Source organism: Chroicocephalus ridibundus, chromosome 2 (genome assembly GCF_963924245.1).
Source record: "Chroicocephalus ridibundus chromosome 2, bChrRid1.1, whole genome shotgun sequence".
In the NCBI taxonomy this organism is placed as follows: domain Eukaryota; kingdom Metazoa; phylum Chordata; class Aves; order Charadriiformes; family Laridae; genus Chroicocephalus; species Chroicocephalus ridibundus.
This window is the reverse complement of record NC_086285.1, coordinates 70042599-70070451: the sequence shown is the minus strand read 5'-3', so window position 1 is coordinate 70070451 and position 27853 is coordinate 70042599. Positions and strand designations below refer to the sequence as shown.

Sequence of the window (27853 nt, the reverse complement as noted above, 5' to 3'; positions counted from 1 at the left end):
GGTCTTCAGCTTATTTGGAGGCTGTGTGTTGCTTGTATACACATAAATCATTTGTATCTGTTGAGGATTCTCATGGGTTGTGTTTCAGGTATGTGTTGAGAAGGGTTTATCACAACTCCATTCCAGGTCATAAACTGATTTTTCAATGTTTGTATAACTAATTGCAGGGAGGAGATGATGTATCTAACACAGGGCAGGTGACAGCACCCTGTGAAATGATATTTATGGGAATTTTCTAATAAAAATGTGAGTAATTGCAGTAGAATGGTTATGGAATATTTGGCAGCATTGCTTTCCATATTGCTGAAGCTGAATATTGAAATGGAGATTTGAAATCTTGTCTGGACAAATTGGCATGATTTGGAAGTTTTTACAACATAACAATCCCACTTGAAGTCAAATGGAGGGTGCTGTGCAAATGCAAAACCTGACCCGATTGCTTTGTATTGTAGAAGCCTGTTGAAGTCAAAGGCAGATTACTCACCTGAATAAAATTTCTGGGTCAGGTTCCACATTTGCATGAATGAATATGTGTAAGAAGAAGAATTTGAATTTCCAGGATTCTGTAATAATTATTGTCAGGTAACATTGATATCTTCCCTTTTAAAATGGTAACGAATCTTTTTAATGTGGAACACCCAACATGAAGTACTTCGCTTAGCCAGGCAGCATCCTAATTTTCAACAGTGTGTGAAGAGGAAGGTTCCTCCAGGCAGTGTTCGTCACACCTACCCCAGGCTTCTGCTCTCACTGCCTCTCAGAGGACTCTGTTCCTCTCCACGTGCTAGAGGGGAAACTTCAGAAGACATTTAGCGGGCAAAACCAAAGGCATCTCTGCCCAGGTTCAATGAGTCCTCCTCCAAGAGAACAGAGTAATTAATTTGAACCACAGAATTTGTGTTTCATAGGTGGTTTTTTTCCCCACTGTTGTTGTTCACACTGCCATCTTTTCTCTTTCAACCTATTTATCTGCTTTCTCTGTAAACTGCGACTCCCTGATGATGAAGTCGTAAATTCAGCTTGGAAGTAATTTCTAGTATAAACTAGTTTCTGGTATGCCTGTTTATCAAGGCTCACTGAGTACTGGAAAAGGCTATTTTTAAAAAACCAGTCTTTGAATGATGTCTTATTCATTGCATTAAAAGCCTATTCATTCACCAATCTGACCACTTCTAAACTAGCACATTATACGCATTTTCGGACTCATGAAGGAAGAAAATGGAGACAAGTGTTGTCTGTGCCTGGCAATTACAGTGCTCATCAGAGGCAGGAGGATGAATGAAAGTTCAAATCCATCTCTAATGGAGTCCCTCCATTCAAAAAACTGCTCTATATGAAAGTGCATATAGGGCTGCACTTCACACCCACAGTTCAGAGATGGGAAGGCCAGGAAGAGCCTGGCTGAGGCATTCAGTTGGAGATGTACCCAGTTTTCTTTCTGCATGTCCGCAGCAGCTGCTGTGCTACCATGTACCTCTGTAGCCCATCCCAGGAAACGTGCCTGTCCTCCATGGCTGCTTCTCAAGCACCACTAGCAGAAGGGGGACAGGCCGCCAACCGGCTTCTTGCTCCCTGTCTCCTCTGCAAGTGCATGGGAGGGAATATTCTCCTGCGTTTGAAGAAGGGTGCTAGGAAATCAGCGTTCCTGCTCTGAGATACTTGTAACCATAACAAACCCAACAACTTTCCCCCTTCTTTCCCAGGAATCCAAAATGCTTATGGAAATCCTGAGCTATTGCAGATTTTCTTCCAGGAAAATGATATTGTCACCAAGATCTTTCCGATGGCAAGAATGGCTGCTGTTTTGGTTTGGGATTTTTTGGGTTTGGGTTTGGTTTGTTTATTTTTTAAAAAAAAGGTCTCTGTCTACAACACAAAATGAATTATTTTCCTCCAGCACAGAAAATTCTGGTGAGAAGGGAATGCTGTGTAATAAGCAGTGCTATACTACTCCCCTGAGACGTTCCAAAGTAGGCTCAAAATTGCAATTTGCCTCTTTTTAAGATTATTATTCTCCCAGTTAACCACCACATACAGCTTTTTATTTAGAAGTAAGTAACTTTAGATGGTTGAGGTGGAAACTGGACCATTCACCAGTCTCTGTGGCCATTTTGGTGACTTTGTTACCAAATCCACTCATTTATTAAACTAGCTACCCAGCTCAACCATTGCTCCATTTCAGAATTGGCAAATATTCTTTAAGAACAAAATAGATCATAGAGTCATAGAATGATTTGGGTTGGAAGGGACCTTAAAGATCGTCTAGTTCCAACCCATCATCTGTATCATCTAATTCCAAGAATATGTATAGTACCTGTCCCTTAAAAATAAAAATCTACAAACACCAGGTGAACGTTTGCTGAGCACCAAAGCTTCTGTGTCATAAAAGGGTTCAAGAAAACGAGGGTATACATAGTACTCTTGCTTTGTCGTAGGTCCTCTGCTGCAAATTTGAAATTACAGCGTCGAAGGTGACTGTGGAGTTTGTGTAAGTGCCTGCTGAAGGTCTCTGATCTGATGTAAATGGTTTTGGATTATCAAAATCTGACCCTCATGCATTGCGTTGCTCCCGTTTTCATTATTGAGAGTATATGAACTGTGTGCACTGTTGAAGAATAAGAACCAGTTCATGCAAATGGTTCTCCCTTAGTTTCACATCAAGAGTCATGTTTTTTCTCCATTTTCTTATATAATCTTAGATGGGGCAATCAACTTCAAATTTTTATGAATGTATTTGAACTTCTCAGTGGTGGGAGGGGTGTCTTAAATGTCAAGATATCTGAAAAATTATGAGACTAAGAACATAGATGGGTTTTTTGAGGTTGATTTTATTTAAATGGAATTCAGATGCTTACTCGAGACCTTAAGAATTTCTGTGAAAATTTATGCAGAACAATGCGATTCAATATTTTTAAGGTATCATAACAGTCTGCTTGTGCTTTATTTGCTGTTCTGTGAACCACTCACTGCGGCTGGTGGAAAACTTTTTCCTTTTTATTGCAGATGACCTGTGATTCCAGGTTCTTCCTCAAGAAAAAATTTAAGTTGTTAATTGGAAGATTTTAAGGTAAAATGCAAAGGACAAAGAGATTTGTTCCACTAAGGCCAGAAATTGAGCCCATGGGAATTATCTGAATGGCTGTAATATATCTCCCACAGAAGACTGGCAGTGTTGGTTATTCTTCATTTTTATGTGATGCGTGTTAGGTCCCATTTGTTTATTCATCCGTCGTGAACACTGTAGAGGGGAATTATGCATAACAGTATATATTTAGGACATTCTGGAAGTATGATTTCCTTTCAGAAATGAGCCTCCAAAACTTATATAAAAATCTGTATGTGGCTTGTATTTCAAATAAACAGATCCTTTGAAATTACTCTGACACTGCAGAATGTTTATAAACTGACCAAAGCTTACAATTAGCTCATTTGTTAGCATGCCATCCTCTTGTTTCAGCTGGCTCTCCGAGCAGTTGGGGCCCATTTTTGAACCAAGGCACATCCTCCTCACTTTCCCAACACCGCTGGAATATTCCAGGGGTGTCATCCAGAATGTGGCGACGGTCAGGTCTTAACACTGTGGCTTGGCTCGGTGCTGGCTGACCCTGGTCACTGAACTGTTTCGGTGTGCTAAGCCGACAGGAATGTGACCCAGCAGAGAGAGACCTGGTGGTTTTCTGGTAGGCAACCATGCAGAAATGTCTCGATGGCGAATGTCGAAGGTGGTGCAAAGATGAAGGCAGGACAACTCTACCAGCGGGGTGGAGGGAGCTGGCTTGTCACCTGGCAGTTAAGTCACCTGAAGAGGGACATGGAACTGCAACCTTGTGGGGGTAGCTACTGCATGGTTTTCCACACCCAGCTTAGGTATGTACTGCTGGTAATATGAGCTTCATGCTGTCTGTTGAGAAACTTGTTTATCAGCACGGGATATCAACTTTGAAAGATTTAATGCTTAAATGAAAATATTAGATGTCTTTGTCATGACATCTTATGATGGCATTACCATGACAGGGAAAGTCTGGTTTTGCACTATGGGCAAATATTACTGCAACATAGAACTACATTTTAGGAAATCTGAAGAGAAGATAAGAGTGATGAGCTTATTATAACTGACGTGTATGCAGTTTTACACTTCTGATTACATAGATTTTGTTAAAGTGGACCAACACTGGCTAAGTTTGTTTACCAGTATGACACGTCCTTTCCTTCTCTTTGTCTTACACATGGAGAACTGCAGCACAGAACATAAAGCATTTAGTTCCAGGCACTTCTAAATAAGGACAGTCAAGAAAGTTAAGGCAAATCAAGTTAAGGATGTGAGTCCAACTTCCATAAATTAAAGTGCATTAAAAGGCTTCTGTGTGGTTTAGTTCCTCCAGGTGTAGTGCAGCTGTAGACTTGCTCAAGGACTGAGCTCACTCGTTGTTATTGATTGCTCTTAAATTTCATGAACTTTAGAGAAACTCCAAGAGTGAGATAACACAGGTTGAAATGTGTGTGTCTATTCTAATTAAAGACTTAAGTGAAGAGGAGAATGTCTTACCAAATGACTTACCTAGGTATCGTTTGAAACTATACAACATTGCTGAAGTACGGTGTCCTGCTGCAGTTGATGAAACTCCTAACAACAGCAGCACTTACCTAAAAAGTGTCTTGGGAGCTGTATTCAATGTGGAAACCATGGACAAATTAGGGAAGATGCTTCTCAAGTGCTTCCAAAGTAAGTAAACATATTTTAAAATATTTTATTAATGTTTTACTGATATTTATTAATATATTGCCCTCAAAAAGAGAAGGCTTAGGGGGGATCTTATACGTGTGTATAAATACCTGACAGAAGGCAGCAAAGACGACAGAGACAGTCTCTTCTCACTGGTATCCAGGGAAGGGATAAGAGGCAATGGGCACAAAATGAAACAAAAGAAATTCCATATAAACAGAAGAACAAACTTTTTACCCATGAGGCTGGTCAAACAGTGGAACAGGATGCCCAGGGGGGTTGTGGAGCCTGTGTCTTTGGAGATAATTCAGAATGCAACTGGCCATGGCCCTGTGCGACCTGCTGCCTTGCGGACCCCACTTTGAGCAGGGGATTGGGCCTGTCGATCGCCAGAGGTCCCTTCCCACCTCAGCCCTTCTGTGATCCTGCATATACAAGATGTTGTTAGCAATCTGCTAGTGAAAATTTCAATCTCTAAAATTTCCTCTGACATCATCTTCTTTACAGAACTGAATATGTTAAGATGGGGTGTTAATTATTGAATTATCCTTTCTGTAATACAGTGAAAAGGGATGATTCAAAAGTAAGCGGTCCTTTTGAATAGCAATTGGAAATTAAAATGTTATGCCAGCAGTTCTTTTGTAGAATTCCGGTTCAATTGTCGATGATCTGGACATTGATTTTATTTGTGGTCTGCAAGAAACATTCTTTCCAGATCTTCACTGATTTTTCATCTTGGATGATTTATGACATATTCCTTTTGACAATACTTACTCTCATCTTCTTTTTTGCCCCTTGCTAGTTCCAGTGTACTGCAATATGTTAAAAATGGAATATAACCATAAATGACTTCAGCATTTTCAGTAGTCTCAGCATTTTGCCCAAACTGGCTTGTTTGACATCTCCGTTCAAATATTCTGAATTTGCTGTCTTGCTAAATAATCCAGATGTTCAAACACCAGTTTAAGAGGAGCTGTATCCACTTAATGGAAGCATGCAAAGATCCAGAACACTGGAAAGCAGCAGAACTTCTCCTGATTTTGTCAACTGTCTATATTTATCGCTGTTCATTCGTCTATGTGCCTTCCCTCCCACCCCAGCTGCCACCACGCAGATGGCATTCCCAGCAAAATAAACAGTTCGCATTCAGCACTCTATTTGTTGTCTGGAAATGTTAGCAGATGACAGGGAGAGGGGAGCAAGAGGAGGGCTAGCTCGACATTTTTCAGGTCAATTTTTGCCCTCAATTCTACTCAGTCACTGCAGTGAAGTCCTGGGGATTACCGGGGACTGGGGGGAAGGGAGTGAGAAAGAGTTTGATACTGTGCATATAGTGACCTTTGATGCATTCTGAGGCTTGTTGGATCTAAGTTCCCATACTGTGCAGTTATTTACTTCTAACTCTGTAACAGCTTCAATTTATTAAAGGGCTGAAAAAAAAAGGTTTTGTTTGCCTTAGAAACCAAGTGAAAACAATGAGGAAGAAGAAGGCATCCCCGCAAAGTTGTTACTATTAAACCCAGACACCAAGTGGAACGTTTGCAGTGTCTATGAACAGATGTCTAACGACAAGCAAACAAAACAATTATTCTTCAGTAATGATTTATTTCTGGTTTATTTTTTAAATGCCTTGTATTCAGCCCTTTCATATTAGTAATTTCTATATGATGCTTTTAGCGTTGTATGCTGTCCTGAGTGAAAAATATGGTGGTCTGGGGTTTGATCCAAGAACCGAGGAAAGGAGAGACATGGTAACTTTTTAGACCGAAGTATAATATAGCCACAGGTGTCCAGTGTTTGCCTTCAGGAATTCAACTTTCTGATACCATTAACTATGCTGAACTTTCATTCCAGGGGCTGAAATCTCCAAAACTATTGTGTACCTCAGAGTGAAAAGTTTCAGATAGAATTATTTTGTCGATCAAGGCTAAGGGTTGCTGGTTTTGGCATCTTAAAAGTATTTTTGCAACTGTTTTGCTGAGGAGCTGTAGTACCTCTGCGTGTTGCAACAAGGACTTGATAGTCAGCACATCTGACAGCAGGAGGTTTTCTGGCTGCCTTGTGAAAATTCATTCACAATACCACTTGGAGCACAAGCTTCTGAAAAATACCCGTTCATAAACACCCAGAAGAGTTCTTGCTGCCCAGCTGTGGTGGGGTCACTGAGGCACCCGGTCTGAGAGCAGAGACAGATGTCCTTTTCAGTGACTCGAGCTAGAGCACTTTAAGCAGGTACTGGCCCATCTGCTTCGTACCGCTCCCATATCTCAGATGTCGTGGCTGATTATCCGAACGCTCAAGCCCTGTTTCAGTGAAAATTCGGGGAAGCAGTGCCATTCACTGACAATGCCATCTTAACAGCCCCCAGCTGCTCATTCCCAGCCTATGCCCTCCTTCAGTTGTTCTTGTAAAATTGTTTATGGGGCCTTACAACAACCTGGATCCAAACCCTGCCCCTCCATACCCCCAAATAAGCTCTGATTATTTTTAACCTGAGCTGACCCTCCCAACCAGTTCAATGCAGGGATGACTGCGGCTAGCTTTGCTGGAGGACAGCTAGCTGTCTGTGCCCTGCAATCAGGAAGGTGGTCTTTTCCAGGCACTGAATTTTCCACTCGTTTTTTATGTGCGGGTGTCATAAGGAGACCCAACCGCGTTTGTACATGCCCTGCAGTCAGGAGAGCCACGGGAGCAGCTGAGGGCTGGCATCCCCCCCCGCAGAAGGCAGATAGCTGCGGCTGGTAATCCCCTGAACCACCACTGTAAGGTTCAATAAAGCACCTCATGCTCTATGCTTTCCTACCACCTTAAAAGGTAACTAAGTCTTAATAAGGCTTATGTATAAAGTCAGAGCCTCTGGTGATGCCATGAGCACTTCATTAGGCCCAAGAAATGTAGTAACATTTCTATTTTGTGCCGCAAGCACAATTCTTTACTGAGCATGAGGGAAATTTTCTCCAGCTGGTTGGGTAAAATCACCTGAATTAGAACCAGAAAACACAGGACTCTGGGACTATATAATCAGCTTTGTAATGAGCGTCCATAGATCTCCTGTTGTCACCTGGGCAAGTCACTTACAAACACACATCTGTGTTTGTAACTGGAAATTAGTTGAACTTGAAAAAGATGGGTTTTCTGGAAGCGGTATAAAGGTACGCATAGTCTTTGTGCACTATAAAGAGTTTCTACGTGGGAACAAGTTTGGAGCGCTGGTGCTGGTGTTGCTTTCCACGCATAGTCTGGAGGTCTGTGAGCTTTTTATAAGCGGTCTGTGATAATTTACCTGTGAAGAGTCAGGGAGCTTTGATTTGCTTCATAAAGGTCTGTACTTCCACTGGGAAGAAGAAGAAAACTAGGAGCCCGCAGATTGGTATAGACTGAAAGGCACTGATTTGGTGAAGTATGCATCTGTACCGTAGGTGACTGCATGCTAATTATTTCCCATGCAGGCAAGCATGTGTGTTTGTCCATGGTGATTTTACTCACCTCATGGGTTCTCAAGTTGGTTTCTCTGCAATTTGGATTCTTGGGATGCCAATAAAACAGAAATCTAGGTGAATTTAGGTAGTACATGACAAACCTTGTAAGCGATTGTGGAGCAATCTGTGATTAGGTGAATAGATGGGGTTTACATAGATATGCAAAGTGAAAAAAATTGAATGATGATTAAAAAAAAAAAGCAGGCTCTGTTTCTTTCTCCTGTCTAATTAAATTTTAAGACCTCCCTTTTTAAACAGCATATGGGACACAGATTTCCTAGTCATCTGGGGATCAGTTAGATACGTGTCTGCGTGTTATTCAAGTTTCAGCTGATTAAGCCATTGCATATACCAGAAGTTTCCTGTGATATTTGTATGGACTGCCATGGACAGCAAAGCCAGCTTGGAGCTTTTTGACAAAATGAGTTTCATCCAAAAATGCCTCTATTTGTCTAAGCCAAAACTTTGTAGGAAATAGGTCAAATCAGATTTCAACGCCCTGAAAAATTAAATTTGATAAAACATGGTTTTGACGCTTCAAATCAAAGATTTCGGTTTTCGGTAAAATGGTTTTTAGTTACAAACATAAGCTAATTCTAGCATAATCCAACTGTTTTAAAATCACCTAAATGAAATAATTCCATTGACATTTTGGACACTATTATTATTTTTAGTTCATAAACTTCATCAGAGTTTTAATTATTTTTTTTTGTCACAGTTCAGGAAAGAGAGCTTTCTACAAGATGGTAAAGAGTCCAAATCCTGTCCTACTTCAGTCCATTTTATTGTAGATATCTCAAAGCAAAACTCAGTAGAAGAGAATGAAGCATCCCCGGAAAAAAACAAATGAGGTATTGTTGTTCTACTTTCCCTTCACATCTGCTTCCTAGCCTTTAATCATTCATTAGCAGCTATAGTTCTCGTACAATTCTTATCAGGTATCTATTCCAACAAGTAAAGCATAATGGTGGTGAATGCAAAATGTTTTCTCTTCCTTCTAGCAGGGCTATTTAATCCAGATATACTATAGATAAATGCTTACAGAAGTCTTTCCTTAAAACTTATAACAACAGGAAGCATTTGCATGTTTATATATCTCTTCATAGCATAATGAAATACCTTTTGGATTTTTTTCAAGATTACACAGAAAGCAACCTAGTACGTTAACTATGGTTCATTAGGGAATTCCATTACAATGGAAAAATTCTCTCTAGCTGTATGTCCTGGAAAAAAAAAATGGGTTAACTTCAAGTTGCGATGTTTGCTAAATGACTACAATTCTCCTTCAGTGGTTGAAAATGCAAAGATTTTATTTCAAAGCATACGTTTTCCTATAAATTATAGAGTTGAAATTATTTTATTCAGTTATTTAACCTAGAAATGAGAATGAAGGGAAATTTAGGCAGAGAACTGGAAGTGAGTTAAGTCTCAGGGGTTTCACTGGGAGGAAATATAGAAGAAGCATGTATGGTCAGGGATATTTTCTGGAGTGTACGGGAAAAAGGGAACAGAAGGTTTCTGTCCTTCTCGGGAAAGCACTGTCAGAATTTTTGCTAGCAGGAGTTGAAAGAAGCAGAAATATGGGGGTTGAGATCAACAAGATTACTGAATGTGGCCAAGGAGTTCATACAGAAGTTGCAAATCCTTGGCAAAACTGAGAATGATAATTAGAGGACAGATTTCTTAGGGGGCTCTAAAATTGCTACGGGCCTGAGGTCCGGTTACTTCGAAGAAAATGATGAATCTCATGAGAGCATCCTGTCGCTGGAGCAGTTTGTCAGGTGGCAGAACCTCTGAAGGTACTTTGAGAGGGAAAGTCACTGGACAGCAGCTCAGCCCTATCTTTGCTGTTGGCTGAGATAATGATGACAGTCAATTTAGAAAACATCTGGATTCAACTGTGAATAAATCTTGCAGCGTTTCATCAAGGCCGGGGTTGACAACTGGGCTTTACAATGTTCATTCATAGGTGCTGGTAGTGGGAGAAACTCCTCCCTTCCTAGCTTAGGTTCAGAGCGGCTTTGGGTTACTTCAGCCCCAAGACAGTGGGGGCTGAGTAGTGTGCTGCTGGCCATGAACACGAAAGCTGCCGATCCCACAGCTGCACTGGCTTACTTTGTTGCCTTATTGTGTAGGTCTTTGAGCAAAGGGCTGCAGGGAAGGGAAACTGCAGGCTCTGCACCATTGCTTCTCTCTTCTCCTTCCCTTCTGCTGGTAGAGGTTGGTGCATGAGAATCTCAGTAAATGGTCAGTTAACAGTCTCACGTGCAATTGAAAAACCGTGATTTTTGTCAAGGCTGGATTTACGGCTTTGCTGTGTCAGCCAACATGGTACACACCGGGCACATCCTCAGCTGCTGTGACTTGTCATAGTTCTCTGGAAGTTGGTGAACCCTGAGCGATTCATACTATGTGAGGATTTCACTTATAGAACAAATATGAAAGAACATTTTATATCCAATTATTTTTAGTGACAGAGGACTGACATGACCGAGGCCATTTTTAGATGGGTTATATAGCTATGGGATTACTTCAGTTAGTTTAAAACAAAAAATAGATAACGGTGAGCTTCTATGATTTTTGCACTTATTTATATCAATTTATTCTTCATTTGCTATGCGTACTTACTCATGCACTTCCAGAGCTCTTTTTTTTTTTTTTTTAAATTGTGTTGATATAGATTTGATCTGAGAATTAAGCTTCTTTCAGTTTAAGGACACATTGCAATTTTCTTGTCATTTCACCTGCTGGGAGGAAAAGAGTATTTTTTTTTCTTTTACAAGGATGGAGAATTATTTTCTGTCATCTCATGTGTAATGCCACTTTTTACTTTAAGACTTAAAGACTATATGCAAGTTTAATTCTGCTTTATCTTTTCTTTACATTACTTGCTGATCCTGCTCTCTTAGTTACCTCTTCCTATATTTTCAGTCTTAATTCTGTTTGGAGTCTTGTTGTTTAGGTTGAGTATCTGACTCTTGTTGTTCAGGTTGACTCAAATGAATCCACAGAGGGTTCTCCACAAACTGCAGGAGCTACTTAATAGCAGGATGTAAGAAGGGCTGTCCCAGGTCAGGCTAAAAAGCCCAGTGCCCTGGCTCCAAAAGTGATGAAAAGTGGTGAAAAGTGGAGGATGATTACTAAAGATTATTATAAAATGACAAGCATGTAGTGATAGCTACCTGCCTAATATTCCCAGCTTCTAGTGATGTGACTTCCAAAGTTGGAGGTAGAGTCTTTCTGTTTGGTCCTGATGTACGAGTTTGTCTGAGAGATCTTTAACTCATCTCAAATTCTGTAAACCACAACATTTTGTGGCCAGGAAATTCAAAGTTACCAACATGCTATATGAGTAAATACTTCTGGTTTTATTTGTTTTGAATCAACTAATGATTTGATGCATAGTTGTTTACTGCCTTTCATGACATGAAAATTTCCATTCCGGATTTGACCTGTCTTTGCTACTCGTGATTTTAGAGAACTGTCTTCTTTATCTTCCCTTTTCCATGCACATTAATCCCAGTTTTGGTTGTTCTTTGAAATTGTTACTGCTTAGTTTCTCTATTTCTTAGAAACCTACTGGTATGTAATTTTCAGTGATCTCTCCAATTTACGCTTGTCGTGGTTTAACCCCAGCCGGCAGCTAGGACCACGCAGCCGCTCTCTCAATTCCCTCCCTCCCTCTTCTAAGGTAAGAGGAATGTGTTCAAGTTCTTCCACACAACTGGCAGCTGGCGAGTGTCAGTAAGGTAACCCGCGGGGCAGAGACTTGTGCATCACCTGGTGATGCCCCAGCAGCTGCCGTGTCGTGTGGGACCACGCTGGAGTTTTTTGCCTGCTGCAAAAATTTTGGAGAGGCCAGGGTTTAGTTTCCCTCTGACCAAACTCTCTGGGACAAGAACCATCCCGAACTCCTTTGTGAAACTGCAGTACGCATTAGTAATGACCTGGAGACATACGGGAATTGGGCAGGCTGTTGCATGCGGCGTGCTAATTGCAAAAAAGCCAAATTCAGGGAAGTAACTTGTGAGACTGCTACCAAAACGTATTTGTCATTTTAAAATGTATTTCCCTACTGCTTTTGCACTTGATTAATGGATTTACCTTACCTGAAATCTACCCTGAAAGGCTCTGGCAGTTCAGCAGGCAAGAAAACTTCAGCCAAAAGATGCGTACTCGTAGCTGTATCTGCAGCGGTGAGAGCTAACCTGAAGGAGAGGAAAAAGCAGCATTATTATATGCTTCTGGAGGAAATTAAAACTTGAAAAAATACTTTTTTTCTAAATTCACCTATTGGAGATGCCAGGGGAAATGTATTTAGAAGCAAACTTGCATCCCTGGTATAATTACGATATCGTTAGTGTGGTGGTTGGGGCTGGGCCCTGCTAACAAAATGTGCCATCTATTTTGTTATCAACTTTTACATCGGAGCTGTTACAACAGCAGTAAGTAGGCAAAACGCAGGAAATGTCCTCATTTTTCCTTGAGATGTGCCCTACACTGTCAAGTACAAGTAGAGGGCTACAAAGGAGCCATTACGGTGCCCACCGAATTGCCTCAGACAGCTTTAATAGACGGAAGGGCTCAGCTCTGTCTTGGGGCAGTGCAAGGTTCTACTGTTCCCCTTATGAAACATACTGGGGAGGTCACAAGCACCATCAACCTCAGAGCATTGAAGACAGTAATTTAAGACAGTAGTATCATTACAGTAATGCACAAATGAATAAAATTCTTGTTTTAAAAGCCTTCCTTGTCTTCCCCCGTGCTCCATTTTAGTGAAAGAGGCTTTAAGTCTAGACAAGCAAAGACTTGAAACCTAGCTTTATCCTCATCTATTTGCTTGTCTTGCCCCTTGAGGACTTTAAGAAATCCTTGAAACCTTCAAGGGATCCAAACAAATTGTTGCAGAATCAAGATTTTTTTTTTTTTCTTCCTTGTAAGTCTTCAGTGTTGGGCTGTCCCGGAATATGTGCAGAAATAATCCTCTGCCAAGGTGTGGGATCCAATACGCCTGTAACCACTCAAGCTTCAGGTTACCTGGAAATTGAGAAAGACGTTCTTAAATGGTCTTAAACACGATGAAAACACCCTTTCTGTTTCAGCAGAAATTAAAGCTTGCAGTCAGAGACGGAGCTGGAGAGAGAACATTCCCTGTGCACGTTTTGAATTGGATATTCTCAGTGCGGGAAGTGTCTCTGCCTAAGCCTAGAGCTTTAGGTGACAGCTTTTTGTCTCTTAGAAATGCCAGTGTCCCTGTCTCCTGCCAGAGGCCATCTCTCCTCATTTGCCAAGGGCTGGACCTGAGTTGCCATTTGCTGATCCTTCTCCAGTCTGCCTCGCGAGATGAGGACCAAAGGCACGTGGGTGAGAGCCCAGACTTTTGAGGTAGTTTGCATCTTTAGCTCCCAGTGACATCAGACTAAAACCGCACCTAAATATCTGCTTTAATGTCTTTTTTAGGACTTTCAAAGCACTTCTTCAGCGGCACAGTCCAGAGCACCTGCAATCGTTTGTAGTCAGTAAGAGAATTAAATTGTATATAATAGCCTAAAACAGCTTTATTGCAACACTGCAGTGATACCATCCAAACTGAGGTCTTTATAAAAAGTGAGGTATTGTTTGCCAGACTGATGTTAACATGCATGATTTAAATGATGACAGAAGCAAAACTTCTGCTCTAAAATGGAGAAATTAAAGATACCAAAATATTATCTTTCCTCTTGCCAATGAGAACAGCTGGCAAGATAGGTTTACTGAACAAAAACTTTGGCCAGCAGACATAGGTTATCATTTTCACAGGCTTTCCCTCTGAAATACAGGATTAAAAAAATATGCTATTTTTTTTATTTCAGAATTGGAGGGTTTGCGTCTTTCATCTGGTCAAATTTAGCGTAAAAGTGAAAATAATATCGAAGTTACAGGCACCATAGGGAGGCTGTTAATGTGGTAACAAAGGGCATTTGGCCAGTTAAAATAATAAAAGACTATACAGCTTTCCCAGTGATGGCTGAAGCCCAATTAGTACTTTCCAAGTAGAGCCACAATATTCCTTTCCAGATTATGCGGTTTGGCACGGTTCAGAATGAGTAAACTTACTTTCCTACAAGGGAAAAATATAATTAACAGAAAAAACAAGGTCATGCAGTATTATGCTTTAAGTAAGCAATAATACACCACGGGGTGTACATTAAACAGTCAATATTCATACACCTTGGACAGGCTGAGGCAGAGGCAAAGCAATGGCTCAGCATACAAAAAGATACATACATTATCTTAATAAACCGATGTGCAAGGGTAAAATGCAAATGGATATTTTAATTCCTTACTGGGTGATTCTAAGGGAATGGGTATTCAACATTTGTGTGCCTAATATGCACACGTACTACTTTAAAAGTATCCTTTCTGTTAACATTTAATGTTTTTAAGTACTAAGGGGTTTTGCTGTTTTCCTTTTGCTTGAGCACCTGGGGGATTTTGTGCTGCTACTAAAGGCAGAACGGTTTGAAGATTCTTTTTTTCTTAATTAAACTGATTAAATTAGTTAAAAGGACTTTCAACCTGGATACTCACACTGAAAGCCTCTAAGAGTCTATTCTTATTTATAGTAATCCACTTTCCTAGACTCTGGAAGCGACACAAAGCTTGCAGAGGCTCAACAAAGCTGAAAACAGAGTAGCAGGACTGAAAGAAAGAAAGAAATGGCAACTTCCAATTTGGAGGTGGACTTGCAAGTGATTTGTAAGGGTAAGTTTTTTCTTCTCTTTTGTTTTTGATAATGTTTTTAAGATGAACAGACTGTTCAGCTGAAGCTCAGATAGCCAGGAAAACATATAATGCAAAAGAAAGCATGTTGGGTGAGCCAGGGTAAGCGTATAGCATGGTAGCAAAGTGAAAACAGCCCTGCTGAGACATCTGGTTGTTGCTCTACTAGTGACACTGTTCATGAGAAAGCAGAGTGATACGCCAGGAGGAAGATGAAAAAAGAAGAAAAAGTAAAACTTCAAAAAACGTGGAACCACTCCCATCACCTGAAGCTTAGACCACACACCTGAAAGGGAGTAACCCACATCCAGCTCGAGCACAGAGTACGAACATCCTTATCTCCCTTCCAACTCCACCATTTTGCAGATGTCTTGCATACTTATATAAAGTGCTTGTAAGGGAGGAATTGCTTATTTATTTCCTGTTTCTTTAACAATCACAGTGATCTAAGATATTATAAACCTTCACGAGCTGCAGCATTTCCCCGTAGCTCCTGCATTACTGCTCTCTGGCTCCCGGTTGGTAGAGTTTCCTTCGCTTCCCAGCTCCACCTGGGACTACTCGCCCCGCTAAGATCCTGAACAGCCTCCTAACCCGCTTCCTAAACCAGCCCTGCCTATTGTAGTTCTGTGTGTGAAAAAGCGGGAAACGTGTAGCTAGTGGATATGGGAGTGTGTTTGTGATCTGCTGTATCATTTCCATAGTCACGTACGTGAACCGTGCACAATACACATACTGCCTTCTCTTCAGCTAATCCACAAGTCAACAACTAATCACATGCAACAATCCAGCCGTCTCCACAAGTTAAGATATGCCCTGGAACACCTGATTTTAAGGAGTTACTTGAAAGACAGGAAAATCCTCCCCAGCTACAGGGTAGTGCTAAGTATTAAGCTACTTTGAAGCAGGAACAAATTGCCGAAAGCCTTATATTGTAGACTCCTATTATCTTAAACCACCCCCATCTCGGAGCGAAGGGGAAGCAGAAGCCAGCATTGGAGCAAGGCGCAGGGGGGCTGTCCCACCAGCTACGACCTGCCCACATTAGCCTGAGTGGCACAGCAGCATCCCTGAGTGGAATTTTTTTCCACTTTTGTTCTTAAATCAACATGGCGCTCCTTACAACATGAAATGGAGGTTTGTCATATCCTTCTTTTATCCTTATCCCTCTTTTCTTAAAACATATTAGTCTCACCGATGTTACGATACTGAGGTACCTAATTAGGTGGTCTAACGGATTTATGTGACTTGAGTGTATAAAGAAATGGAAACAGTATAAAAATACGCAGAAGAGGACCAAAAATTTCTATGCCTAAACACAACTTTTTCTCTGTATCTCCATACTAATAAATCTTCTTTTAGGAAACAACAGATCTATGTCACCCTGAGTCAGAGCTCCAAGAAATCTAATTGAAAGGAACCCAACACAAGAAACGGAGACAAAATAACTGAGAAAAAAAGCTCTTTCCATTTTACATAGAAAATATTTTCTGAATGCTTCTTCATGTAGATGCCAAACAATATTTTATATTAACTTATTGATGAGGCCAGCTTCTCATAGAAACAAAAATGTTCTTAGCTTGGAAAAAATGTTATTGATTGTCATTTTAAAATGGCACCCCAAGGTACTGCACAAGAGGAAAAATAATTATTTCATATCAAGAGAATAATGCAAACATTTCCCATATAAATAACTGCTGAAGGGTGATTCCCTGCTCTTCACTGACCATCACCCCCAAGCTATTTTAAATAACAACAAATATTTTCTATATAGAACCTGTATTAATGGCAAAATTATACTGTGTAAAAGAACATCTTGTCAAACAAGTATACCATGTTTACCTGCATAACCCACTGTAAATGCATGCAGCAACTGTATTTTATTACTTTTCTATGTATGTTCTTGCAATGGTTTCATCACCCCTGCGGTTCTATGTATCCTCCAGCAGCATATTAAGCAATGTGACTGCTATCCATCATATGTTGTTTAATTGTTTCTTAATTAGCCTAACACCTCTACCAGATGAAAGTCAGTAGGATAGTATTGCCATCCACCGCATAGTTTACTCTCTGTGACATGTTTCATTTTGTAAGGTACTTTGCAAATCCCTTTCCTTTAGCAGCGTAAATCTATCATTGTCTAAAGAGAAAAGACTGATGACAAAGCTTTGTCCCATTTGACAGATAGTCTTACTAACTACAACTAGCAAAACAGAAAGAGGCAAGTTAGGGGAGAGAAGAACTTTAAAATTAATCTTGTCAAGTCAGAATGATCATTTGGTTGCATCCCGCCGCAGTGGAGGCCTGCAAGTTTCTGATGTCTGAACTCGCCTCAACTGTTTCAAAAAAGATAGTGAATTATGGGTCAAGAGAAATAAACTGTTCTGACAGAAATATGAATTCATTTACTTTTTGAAGTCACTATTTGCATATGCTGGGTTTACTTATGTCGCGGATTTCGGGATTTATAAAATCAAAGCCTTCCAGACTCGGCTTAACAAAATAAAAAGTATCAAGACTTCTTCCTCCTTTGATGAAAGTCATTGTGTTACCACTGAAAGATGTTCAAAGCTTACCTGCTTAGTATACCGGTCAGTAGTCCACAGCTATCAGCTCCACAGGGATGCCTTAAACAGAATACAACATATTAAACATTATTAATAATGCAGCAGGAAGTTAATACGCTCATTTAACCACTTCAACATCAAAGAAGGTATTATATACTAACAGTCAAGGAGGGCACGTTAAATAAACTGCCTTTTAATAACTTGATAAAATAATCCTGAATAGATACTGATTCCCCTCCCAATAAGCAGATTCCCATCACATTTAAAACTGACAAAAAGATTTTTCAAGAATTCTATAAAGCTGCATGCCCTAGCAGATAACTCTCTTGGATAAATGTTCTCGTTCCATCACTCTGGTGCAAAATAACATTTAAAACATCTATCACATGATTTTTAAAAGATTAATCTTTCTCCATCTAAAAAAAAATCCCTCAAAAACCTAGTTAATCTTTCTAATAAATGGTGAAGCTCTTGCTAGTAAGAGTGGGAATACACTAGACTTCTGCTCTCTATAATTGTACAACTTAAGGTGTTTTATAAATTGCTGGCTTCCGTGACAAAATAAGGACATTTAAATCCTTTCTTAAAGGATTCAAAGTTTCCAAATTCCTAGCTAGTGGAACATGCAGTCCAAAATCTTTAAGATGCTTCTGAAAATCTCAATGTCTTTTGAACCCTAATAGGTGCATATATGTATTCTTCAATCCAAAGGGTATGGCCCTTAAGGTGGAACCTTTACAGCCGTTGTAAAGAAAATATTGCACTGCTACTTCAAAGATACAGATTCTGTAAAGTCTCAAGTCACTAATTGTTATGATAACTTCAAAAAATAAGCAAAACCAAGTAAAAAGGCAGATCTGTGGTGGTGTGATTTCTAAGAACTGGCTTGTGAATGATACTACCAGTACAGAGCACTCTAATACAGAGATTCTCCAAATTAATTTGCTTTAGATGCCACCATCGATTTCTTTTCTATTACTGTGGTAGAAGCAATAGCTGCCAGCTGCGTGCTGAGCTTCAGATACACACCAGAAAAGACATTCAGCTGCTTGGGCCGCACATGCAATCCAGAAGCCTTTTCCCCAGCTTCTCTGGGGAGGAGGTGGTGGGCTGCGTGTTCCCCCGCGCTCCTTTCATGCCATTTTGGAAGGTTCTGTAGGTACCTTTTGGGAGCTCCTGCTCTAATGCATCCAAGAAACTTTTTCCCCAACTAAAATGCAATATTCAAGCAGCTATCAGTATGCAGGACCAAAAAAGAATTTCCCGAGGTACTGCTCACACCATGCCACGCTCAAACCATTACGCTCTAGCGTATTACACTGAAGCACTTGTGAAAATTTCTTATTGCTTACTACATCACACCTGGTATTGTCAGTGTGCTGAGTGCCTCCCTTTGTCTCCCAACATTATTCCTTTTAACTTTTCTGTTATCTTCGGCATCAATTGATCCAAAACATTTGTTACCCTTGGAAAAAGAAGATTAAAATACACGCTGCTAAACTTGCTCTTAAACGTGTAGTGTTGGCAGTGGAGACATGCACTTGAAGATTAAAAAAAATATTGATATGCTATAAACTAGGAGCATATCAGTTGTAAATAACATAGGAAGCAGATTTAGGTAGGCATATTAGCTGACTGCAGAGTTATTAAGCTGCCAGTGAGATGGAACCATGAAAAAGCAAATACCATCCAAGGACAAACCAGTTATATTTCTTAGCATCGAAAAGGAAAATATGTGTGCCATCGCTTAAGGTAGCCGCGAGATCTCACACAGGGTTTTTTTTCATCATGTTCACAGAAGGTGAAACAGGTAAAGAGGAGAGCTGCTGAGTTTGCCAGAGAGAATTCATTTTAAGAGCCAGGCTGCAAATGTTTTTCTTGTTTAGTCTAGCAGAAACAAAAGCTGATACAGGAAATAATTATTCTCTAAAAACACAATAGGGTGGTAAACAGTAGGCAAGGAAAAGAACTATTTACTCTAGCAGACAATGTTGGCACAAGAACAAATGGCTGTAATTTGGCCATGAATAAATTTAGGCTGGAAATTGAAGGTTTCTGACCATAAAAGTGGTGAGGTTCTAGAGTAGTTTTTTAATACAAATAGCGGGGACAAAAAAATAACAACTCGAGCTATTTAATGATGAGGATAGTTCGGTTCATAGAAAATGCTATAGGCACAGTTCCCCATGTAAGTGAAGGACTGCGTTTTGATCATCCGGGAGACAGTTTCCATCATTATGTTTGCCTATTTTCTGAAAGCATGGGGTAAAAAAAAGAAAAAATTGAAATTAAATCATATTTATGCATAAAGCATTAGAAATACTGCTTAAGCAAATGCCATCCATATGTAAATGATCTAGGTAATTAAGTTTGTGCTTTGCAACAAGAAAACAATTTAACTTGATAAATAGGTATCGCATTGTACTTCAGTGGTTGGAAGCTAATTCTTTCTAACGGAAAGATGCAATTTGTCACATGCTAATTTTCTTGGGGTTTGTAGTCTATCTTTCTACTACTTTTATTTTGTTTTGTCGTCTTCTGTTAGTCTTTAAAGTTCTAGACAACAGTTTTATCAGTCTGTGTGGACAGCAATGGGAGCCAGCTGGAGAATAATGTCTGCCTATTTATTTATACCAGTCATGGCCAAATCTGGCCACTGAGTTCCTCAGATGAGCATTTGCTGTTAGTCTAAAACACTATTAGGAAAAACAAAAAAAATGATGATCACCATGGAAAGATGGAATCTGGATATCAGAAAGAAAGAAGCAAACATAAAATAAACATATTTGAGTTAGAAGAATAACTTACAATTCAGGAAGTGTGTCCAAAGAAAATAAGGAAAATGTTATGAAACTAATTTCCACAAACACAGAAAGAATTTGCTGAGATTGCAGTCAGGAGTTTAGCCTAAAGACCTGACATTACAGTACTTCTGAAGGTTTTCTTGTGCAGCCTCTGATGCCTTTAATAGTCTCTCTATTAATAGCTAATAAATATGGTTCACCCAACACTGTAGTGGCTCTTGAAATTTAGATCTGTGGTATACCACTATGCCATCTGGAGAATTACAAGTATTTATAAGATAATCTACGTTTTCTCATCAGCAAAGCCAAGCAGTAGAAAGAAAAACAAAACATTACAAAGGCAAAACAGAGGTATTCCCCTACCGGTGTCAAAACACAAACAAGTGACAGAACCCTGTTGAAAACAAAGGGAAATGGTTCCATATGCGTAGTTTAAAATCATGCTAAAAATTCTTATTTGCAAGTGCATGTGCACACATATGTATATAATTATAAATGTATTTTTTATCATAAATTTTTCAGCATTTATATTCTCTGTAAGCCCACTTACTTACAAAAGATTTATTATGGAAGAAACTTCATTATCAACTGCGGTATGCATAGCTTATAGTTGGTACTTGCTCATCAAATGTTATGATAATACGTCGAAACATAATAATGTATGAGAAATCACATAGGTGAGTGTACTTGACCAGATACTGGAGGAATCTGGCTGTACCACGTTAGAGGAAAAGGGCACATACAACCTCCCTGCCTTGCTCATCAAGGAGAAGCGCCGTTATGTGGGCTGGCTGTAACGGACCTCACTCCATTTGCTGAAAAAATATGAGTCCGAATGGCCACAGAACCAAATTAGAGAAATTTAGATAAACAGGCAAGTGTAGCCATTTCCGTATTTTTCCAGTTCTGTGCCTGACCAAAATCAAGTTATGCTATGACGATGTGAAAATAATGCAAAATAATCAAAAGTATGAAACTCAATTTTTGGTTCACTTTAATTCACCTTTGTGTGAAGCTTTTTTCTCTTCTTCCTGTTCAGCCCCTTCTTACTTGTAGTTCCAAACTACTGTATTCAGCAGCTTTCACAACTAACAGCTGACTGAAGCTACAAGCCTGGAGGCCTCAGGAAGTTTTTAAGAACAAAAGGAACTCACATCATTCATAATGCGATCTCAAATTCTTTACATCTGAAGCTGCTGCTCAGATACTAGCCACAACACTTAGGAGACAGCTGCCAATTTGCACTTTTGTTTTCATTACTTTTTTACTTCTGCTCGGGGAGTACAAGTGAGTTTTTTAGCAGTGCTGTGCTCTGGTTTAGGAGGACACATTTCGGATGAGGAATTGTTATTGCTCCCCGTATGTAGCTCTTAGGAGGACGCTATTTCTTGTCTGTTGAACAAGTGACAAGGGGCTGCTGAGGAATGCGCTTCCCCACTGTGGAGTCTGGGCTGCCCATCCCAATAGCACCCAGTCAGCGGGTGGGACTTTGTAAAGTTTTATTATGGCTTGTAAATGAATAGCTCTTGATTTAGCTTTTGAAAGCGAAAGTACAATTTCCAAGGAGGAGAAACAGAGAAAAGCTACTCTAAGCGCCAGGTTATTGTATCTTTCTGAGGGTTGAGCACAATGAAAATGCAGCTACAACATGGGAAGAAATCTAACACATTGGGTACAACCAGTGCTCGGTGGAGCTCAGGTAGATGAAAGCAAAGGCGTCTCTCAGTTATGTTTTACACCTTTGCTGATGGCGAAGGGGTCATGAACAGAAACTAGAAGATTGGGAGGGATTCAAAGGGATGATTTGGCTTATACTAGGTACAGGACCCTGCCACAGATTATTCTTAACAAGCAATGAAGAAGATCAGATTTTGGTCCCACTCATTCTGCCTCACGTCTCAATCCTGCACCCCATGCTCCCCTCCTAGTGTTCTCTTTACTATAGTTAGATTTTATCTAAATTTATAATCTCTAGGTTTTACTTAAGACCTTTTCATGTCTCTGCTGTGAAGCAAAGGGACAGGCGAGATCCAAAGTTTTGCTTCAGTTGGTTTTCCAGGCCTAAAAGGATTCATGATTTAACTAGCAAACTGAGCTTCAAAGAATGAAATTACTCAGTAGCAAGGCTCTAGTGGTCATCAACATTGAACAGCATGAAAAAGAGGCGATAACCCGTGATTTCTGATTTATCTTTGTGTCAGACTAGTTTGAATTTCTGGCAGGTCCTTCTTCTGTCTCTGCCATTTGGATGGGCTGATCTTTTCCCAATAGACTACACTTTAACCCAACAGGAAAATTTAATATTTGAGAAGCTATTAAATACAGTTTCAATAGCCTCCGTAGTGTCAGTATAGATTAATTGTCAGAAAACTGAATAAATGCCTTTGATATTAGGGAAGACTATTAAATAAAAGTACTTTGCGAATGGCAATAGATCTTTAAGGATGGGGAAAAAGAGTAAACGTATCATATTATTAAGAAACTTGGTGACAGGCACTTTAAAATAACTAGATATTTGTCCATCATCAATGAAAATTACTTTCTTAATTGTGCAAAAGCCACCATGTTCCTTCATCTAACTTCAGTTTCAACTCACTCATTTACGTAGTTTTCTCATGCAGATACAGCAATATTGACTAAACCTGGATTGTGAAAGAATTTAAATGAGCTCACAGCCCTGATGCAGTTCATCATCACATTAAAAAAAAAACACCAAAAAAACCTCCAAAACCAACCAACTAAACAAAACTAAAAACCCCCAAACAAACAAGAAACCAGCCTAACCTTTACAGTTAAAATAATTTTAAAAAAACAAACGCACCTGATGAGAATATCCACGAACTCTTATGGCGCAAATTGTATGTCTGTCTAAACCAACAAGTTTCTCTACTTATGATATCCCAGGATACATTAGTTTATTTCCTAGATTTTCTTCTTTCAAATCTGCCTCTTAACAATGCAGTGTTCTGTCTGTGTGTAATGAAAATGAGCAATTTACTGTGCGTTGTTTAAATGAAAATCCAGAAACTTCTCTGTCTACATGGTAGGTTGTGAAAGATCTGTTTGCATTATACTTAAGTGACTGCAGATAAATACACAGAATATTTCTAGGAGTCACTCCAACCCAGGCCTGATAAGTTCTTAACCTTTGTAGAAGACACAAGGAGCTTTAAAAACTGCTGCTTGCAGATGGGAATCCGTTCGAGACTTATATGCAAATTACATTACATTCTGCTACATGACAGTTTATGAGTCCTCCAAGAGTGATTGGTTAGGGTTTTTATTATTATTATTATTATTTAAATCTTTATTTTTTACAAAACCTAATCAGGGCCTGAAACCACAGTTATTTTTCTGGGAACAGGGGGAGTCACACTTTCTTTTAAATGCAATTATCAATTCATCACTACAAGTACCTTTGCATTTTTGATAAAAATAGATAAGAGAATTGCAATGAGGTTGTTCAAAAAACTGGGTTGCTTATATAATGTGAATCTTTCAGCTCATAGTTTATAGCTTTATTTTTATTTTTTTCTGTGTTTTCTAAAAATCGTCTTCTCTGAATAGCTCAAAATGGCACATTGCTTTCTCAAATGGTTAGTGACTCTTCTTCAGTCACATAAAACTCAAAATGTAGATCTTTTGTTTTCCATTCATACAGTGCTTTGCACAATGACGTTGATTTTTCTTGGTAGGTATTGTGACTAAAAATATAGTAACGCAAATATTTTCCAGCCTATTGTTATGAATGCGCAGAAATTGTAGAAGAATGTGGACAACTTGTCTACAGAGAAGATACACTATCTGTTCAGAAGTATATAGCTGCCAAGAGTCGCTGGACCGCTGCTGTAGTGGAAAATGAAAGAACCTCCGCCAATACAGAAGGAAGGTTGGGAATTTTTCAGTACCAAATGAAGACAACATTTTAATGCTTTATAGATAAACAAAAATTATTATTATGGTTAGGTACCCAGTCTTTTTCACAACTGTACGATACCCTTTAACAACTATATTTTATTTTTTGCCCTTAGCATTCCTGAAGTGCCACCAAAACTTAAAACTCTTTGGAGTAGTCAATTTATAACCTTTGTATATTAGATAGTGATTAAAATTCCCCCAAGTTATATATACATATATTTCCCAAATACAGAATTGGGAAGTTCTTACTGCTCTTGAAGAAGCAATATGCATAATGAAGTAGTTCTTTTCCCAAATATATGAAGGTATACGCATAGAAATCTGCATGTGGCATAGGCATAGGAAGTTTATGCAGGTAACTCAGTTAAAGCTCCTCAGCACTTCTCATTTACGTGGCCCTGTTCTCTGATGCTTACCATCCTGCCAGGCTTTAACCATTCAGCTGCTATTTTCCACACAGGGAATTTGCATCAGATTTTTTTCCTCCTTGTTTCTATTGTTTTTATTAATTACTGTTATTATTCCGTTGTTTGTAAGCTTTTGGCCTTACCCCTGTTTAAAAACACATGAAATGTTCTTGTGCCTGCATGCCTCAGAGAACTCCGTAGAGATGGAGAATGACGAAAGAGGCATTCTCTCTGGGACACGTGCCTATTGCTCTCTCTGTGGAAATCCACCCAGATTTGGGTGCTTGGAGCTGCCTATACTTTGAAAGACAGGCTGAAACAGTAAGCTGGAAACAAAACTCAACTAGAGGGCAGATAGGGGAGTGTAAAGTGGGACAGCAAAGGAAAGTCTATTTGGAGAGGATTAGGATCGACTAGACGAAGAGTGGGACCTAGGGTGGGAAGTGGTAGGGATGCAAAGCTGTTAGGAAAGGAATGGGAAGCCTCGGGAAAGGTGGCTTGAGTGGGCAGAGAGATCCTGACAAGAAGGTTGCTTTCCAAAATGGGAAAATGCTGGGATGAGCAGAAGAACCAACAGCATTGAGTGCAAAACTTTCTCTGTGCTCGAGACAAATTCTCAGTGAGCAGCAATTCAGTCTTTTTGTCCTCATTTCCTGACGACCCTGCTCCTAATTTACCACACACAGCACTGATGATGGGAGCACTAATATCCAGCCGGCTTTTCCCCTGACACTTATCTATTCATTATCTGACTCACATTTGTTAATGAAATTATTTTCATGAAGTGCACTATAGGGTGAAAGAATTGTGTTTAGGGAGTCTTATTTACAAAAATAAAATAAAGACCCAGAGATTATTGTCAGAGGTATTGTCTAAATTGGGGCAAACAACCTGAAGCACCAGAAAGTTACACTTTTTATTCCTTTACAGAGAAATCCATCCTACGCATACTGCTACATCCTACAGATACTGCTGCGAGAGCTCAATAATTGAGCAAGTCACACACAACTGTTGGGCATTCAGAAGATGAAGCGCATATCATTAAAAAGCTTGTTTTAAGTAATTGCCTAGCATCAAGTTCTGTGGCAGAGGAAAGGATGCACTCCAACTTCTAAATATAATTTTAAAAGCATAGAGTACCAAAAAAGCTGAAACTGTAAGCAATTCATAATCAGATCAAGCTCATCAACCTTGACAAAGGCTGCCCCTCATGAAAAGGTAGGTGACAAGTTTAGTACAGAACAGATTTGAAGAAAATAATTCCCTTTTAGAAAAGGAATTGCAATAATCCATCCTAATTCTATGCACAATACAGTCTATGCCATATCACTCAAAGGAAAAGCAAAAAAAAACATTACCAAAAATGCCATTTTAAATGGGATGTAACTGCTTAAGCTACGAGATATATGGTCAACTTATAGCTATTACAGGTGCGGTGGCATAGGTAGCTACATTTACACGCAAAAATAAAAAAGACCTTAAAGCTGGTTTTGAAGAGTAATGCTGGGACTGTGTATATGTATATGAATAAACATTATTGAAGTGTATTGGGTTAGGAAAACTGTTTTTCCTCAGTCACAATATTGATTGACAAGTTAAATTTTCTGGGTGACTTGGAGTTTCGGTACATGGTGCTCACGCTAGGGGTAAACATGACAAGTTTACAGAAAACACGAAAACTAAAGATGTTCCTACTCCTCTTTAATTACTTTATAATGACATTTTTCCACTTGTGCTTTAGTATAAGAGAGAGAAGTATGTAGCACATAAATAGTCTCCCTTCCTCGAGGTCCCTCTGCATACATCCCTCTCCCCCAGCCCCGCCAACCAGGGAATTGCTTTTAGGAGCAGAGGATGAGGGATCTCATCAGTTTCCCATTCTCAGTGAAGCCTCTTGCCATCACTTACTACCTGCAGGTCAGAGGAGTGGCAGGGCGCTGTGACTGCTGTGCCACTGGAGACGGGTTTTGAATGAACGTAGGAGGCAGAAGAAACAGAAATGAGTGAGTATGAGAAAAGGCTTTTCTATTGAATGTTTTGCTGTGTATAACCGAGTATAGTTTAACCATACATTCACTTCTGCACAATCTCTGTGAAACGCTGAGTATAAGCAAACAGTTCAATGGCAATCCTACAGTCATTATTTTTTTTTTTTTTTCATTTTAACAGCATTTCCCAATTTCGCGTTTTCCACAGGTGTTAATTCATTGTGTGTGCTTGGGTATGTAGGACTAGCTATGGACGAGCTATACTGTTCCAAGGATGCTTTCGGATACAATTCCCTGCTAAACTTTGAGACAAGAGCTGTGGCAGAAATAGCATCAAATGTAGTTTAAGGAAAAAAAAAAAAGAGGGCAAGTTTTCAGGTACGAATGGGGCCATATTTTGAATTCCCACTCATTTTTAACTTTGTGTTTGTTAAGACAAGTTCTGACGCAATGAGGAGTTTAACCTGATCTAGAAAACCCACAACAAGAAGCTCTGTTGGCATGAGACCTGGGAAACCCATTGCCTGTGCTGCAATTCCCATTTCGGAATTCACTTCCCGCTTTTGGTCAGTTAGAAATTATTCAATTTTCAGAACTTTTGGTTACGTTACAGTTGTGCAGCTAAAAGCGCAGAGCAGACGTACATTTATAATCCATACCGAAATTGAATCGATACTGTGAAATGTGATGCAAATACTTCTAAAGCCAGAGGTGTTTTTTGATCATATCTATGTTAACACTAACTGAAATGGCAAAATTGTTTACCTTTATCACATCCTGCAGTTATCACAAGGCATCAAAAAGGGAGTAAGCTGCTTAGCTATTTTAATTGCATTTATGAACCCATTTGGGTTTTCTTCTGTTTAAATCTGAATTTCCTGCATCGAAACGGATGGTTTGGAAATGCTGCTGTTATCCTTTCAGGTTACTTCAGCCTTACTTTCCTCCTAACATTTTTGCCCGGGAATAATGGTGTGAAATTCACGTCAGCCAGAGTGCAGAGGAATCTAGAGATACTTCATACATACTTATCAATAATGCATTTCTTTACATTCTTAGGGGATCATATTTCCATAGGCAGTTACAATTAATTCAAAGCAACTGTAAGGTGAAAAAAAAACCAAACCCAAACCCACAACAAACCCTTGTATCCTCAGGGCTCTTGTCCAAATAGGTACAACCATTACAGATCAGAACTTGTGTGT

The 27853-nt window shown here is 39.5% G+C and overlaps 1 long non-coding RNA gene across 7 annotated transcripts in view; it reads right to left on the bottom strand.

Moving 5' to 3' along the window:
* Positions 1-4716: 4716 nt before the first annotated feature.
* Positions 4717-27853, bottom strand: part of LOC134511592 (uncharacterized) — a 28058-nt gene continuing 4921 nt past the window's right edge. For 3 of the 7 annotated variants that reach the window (XR_010069916.1, XR_010069919.1, XR_010069922.1), the window contains exons 2-5: positions 18894-18996; positions 17541-17591; positions 13082-13239; positions 4717-12410 (exon numbers count right to left, since the gene is read on the bottom strand). This is a non-coding gene — a long non-coding RNA (uncharacterized LOC134511592). The remainder of the gene's footprint in view (positions 12411-13081; positions 13240-17540; positions 17592-18893; positions 18997-27853) is intronic. The other 4 variants (XR_010069917.1, XR_010069921.1, XR_010069920.1 and 1 more) reach the window with 3 other exon arrangements.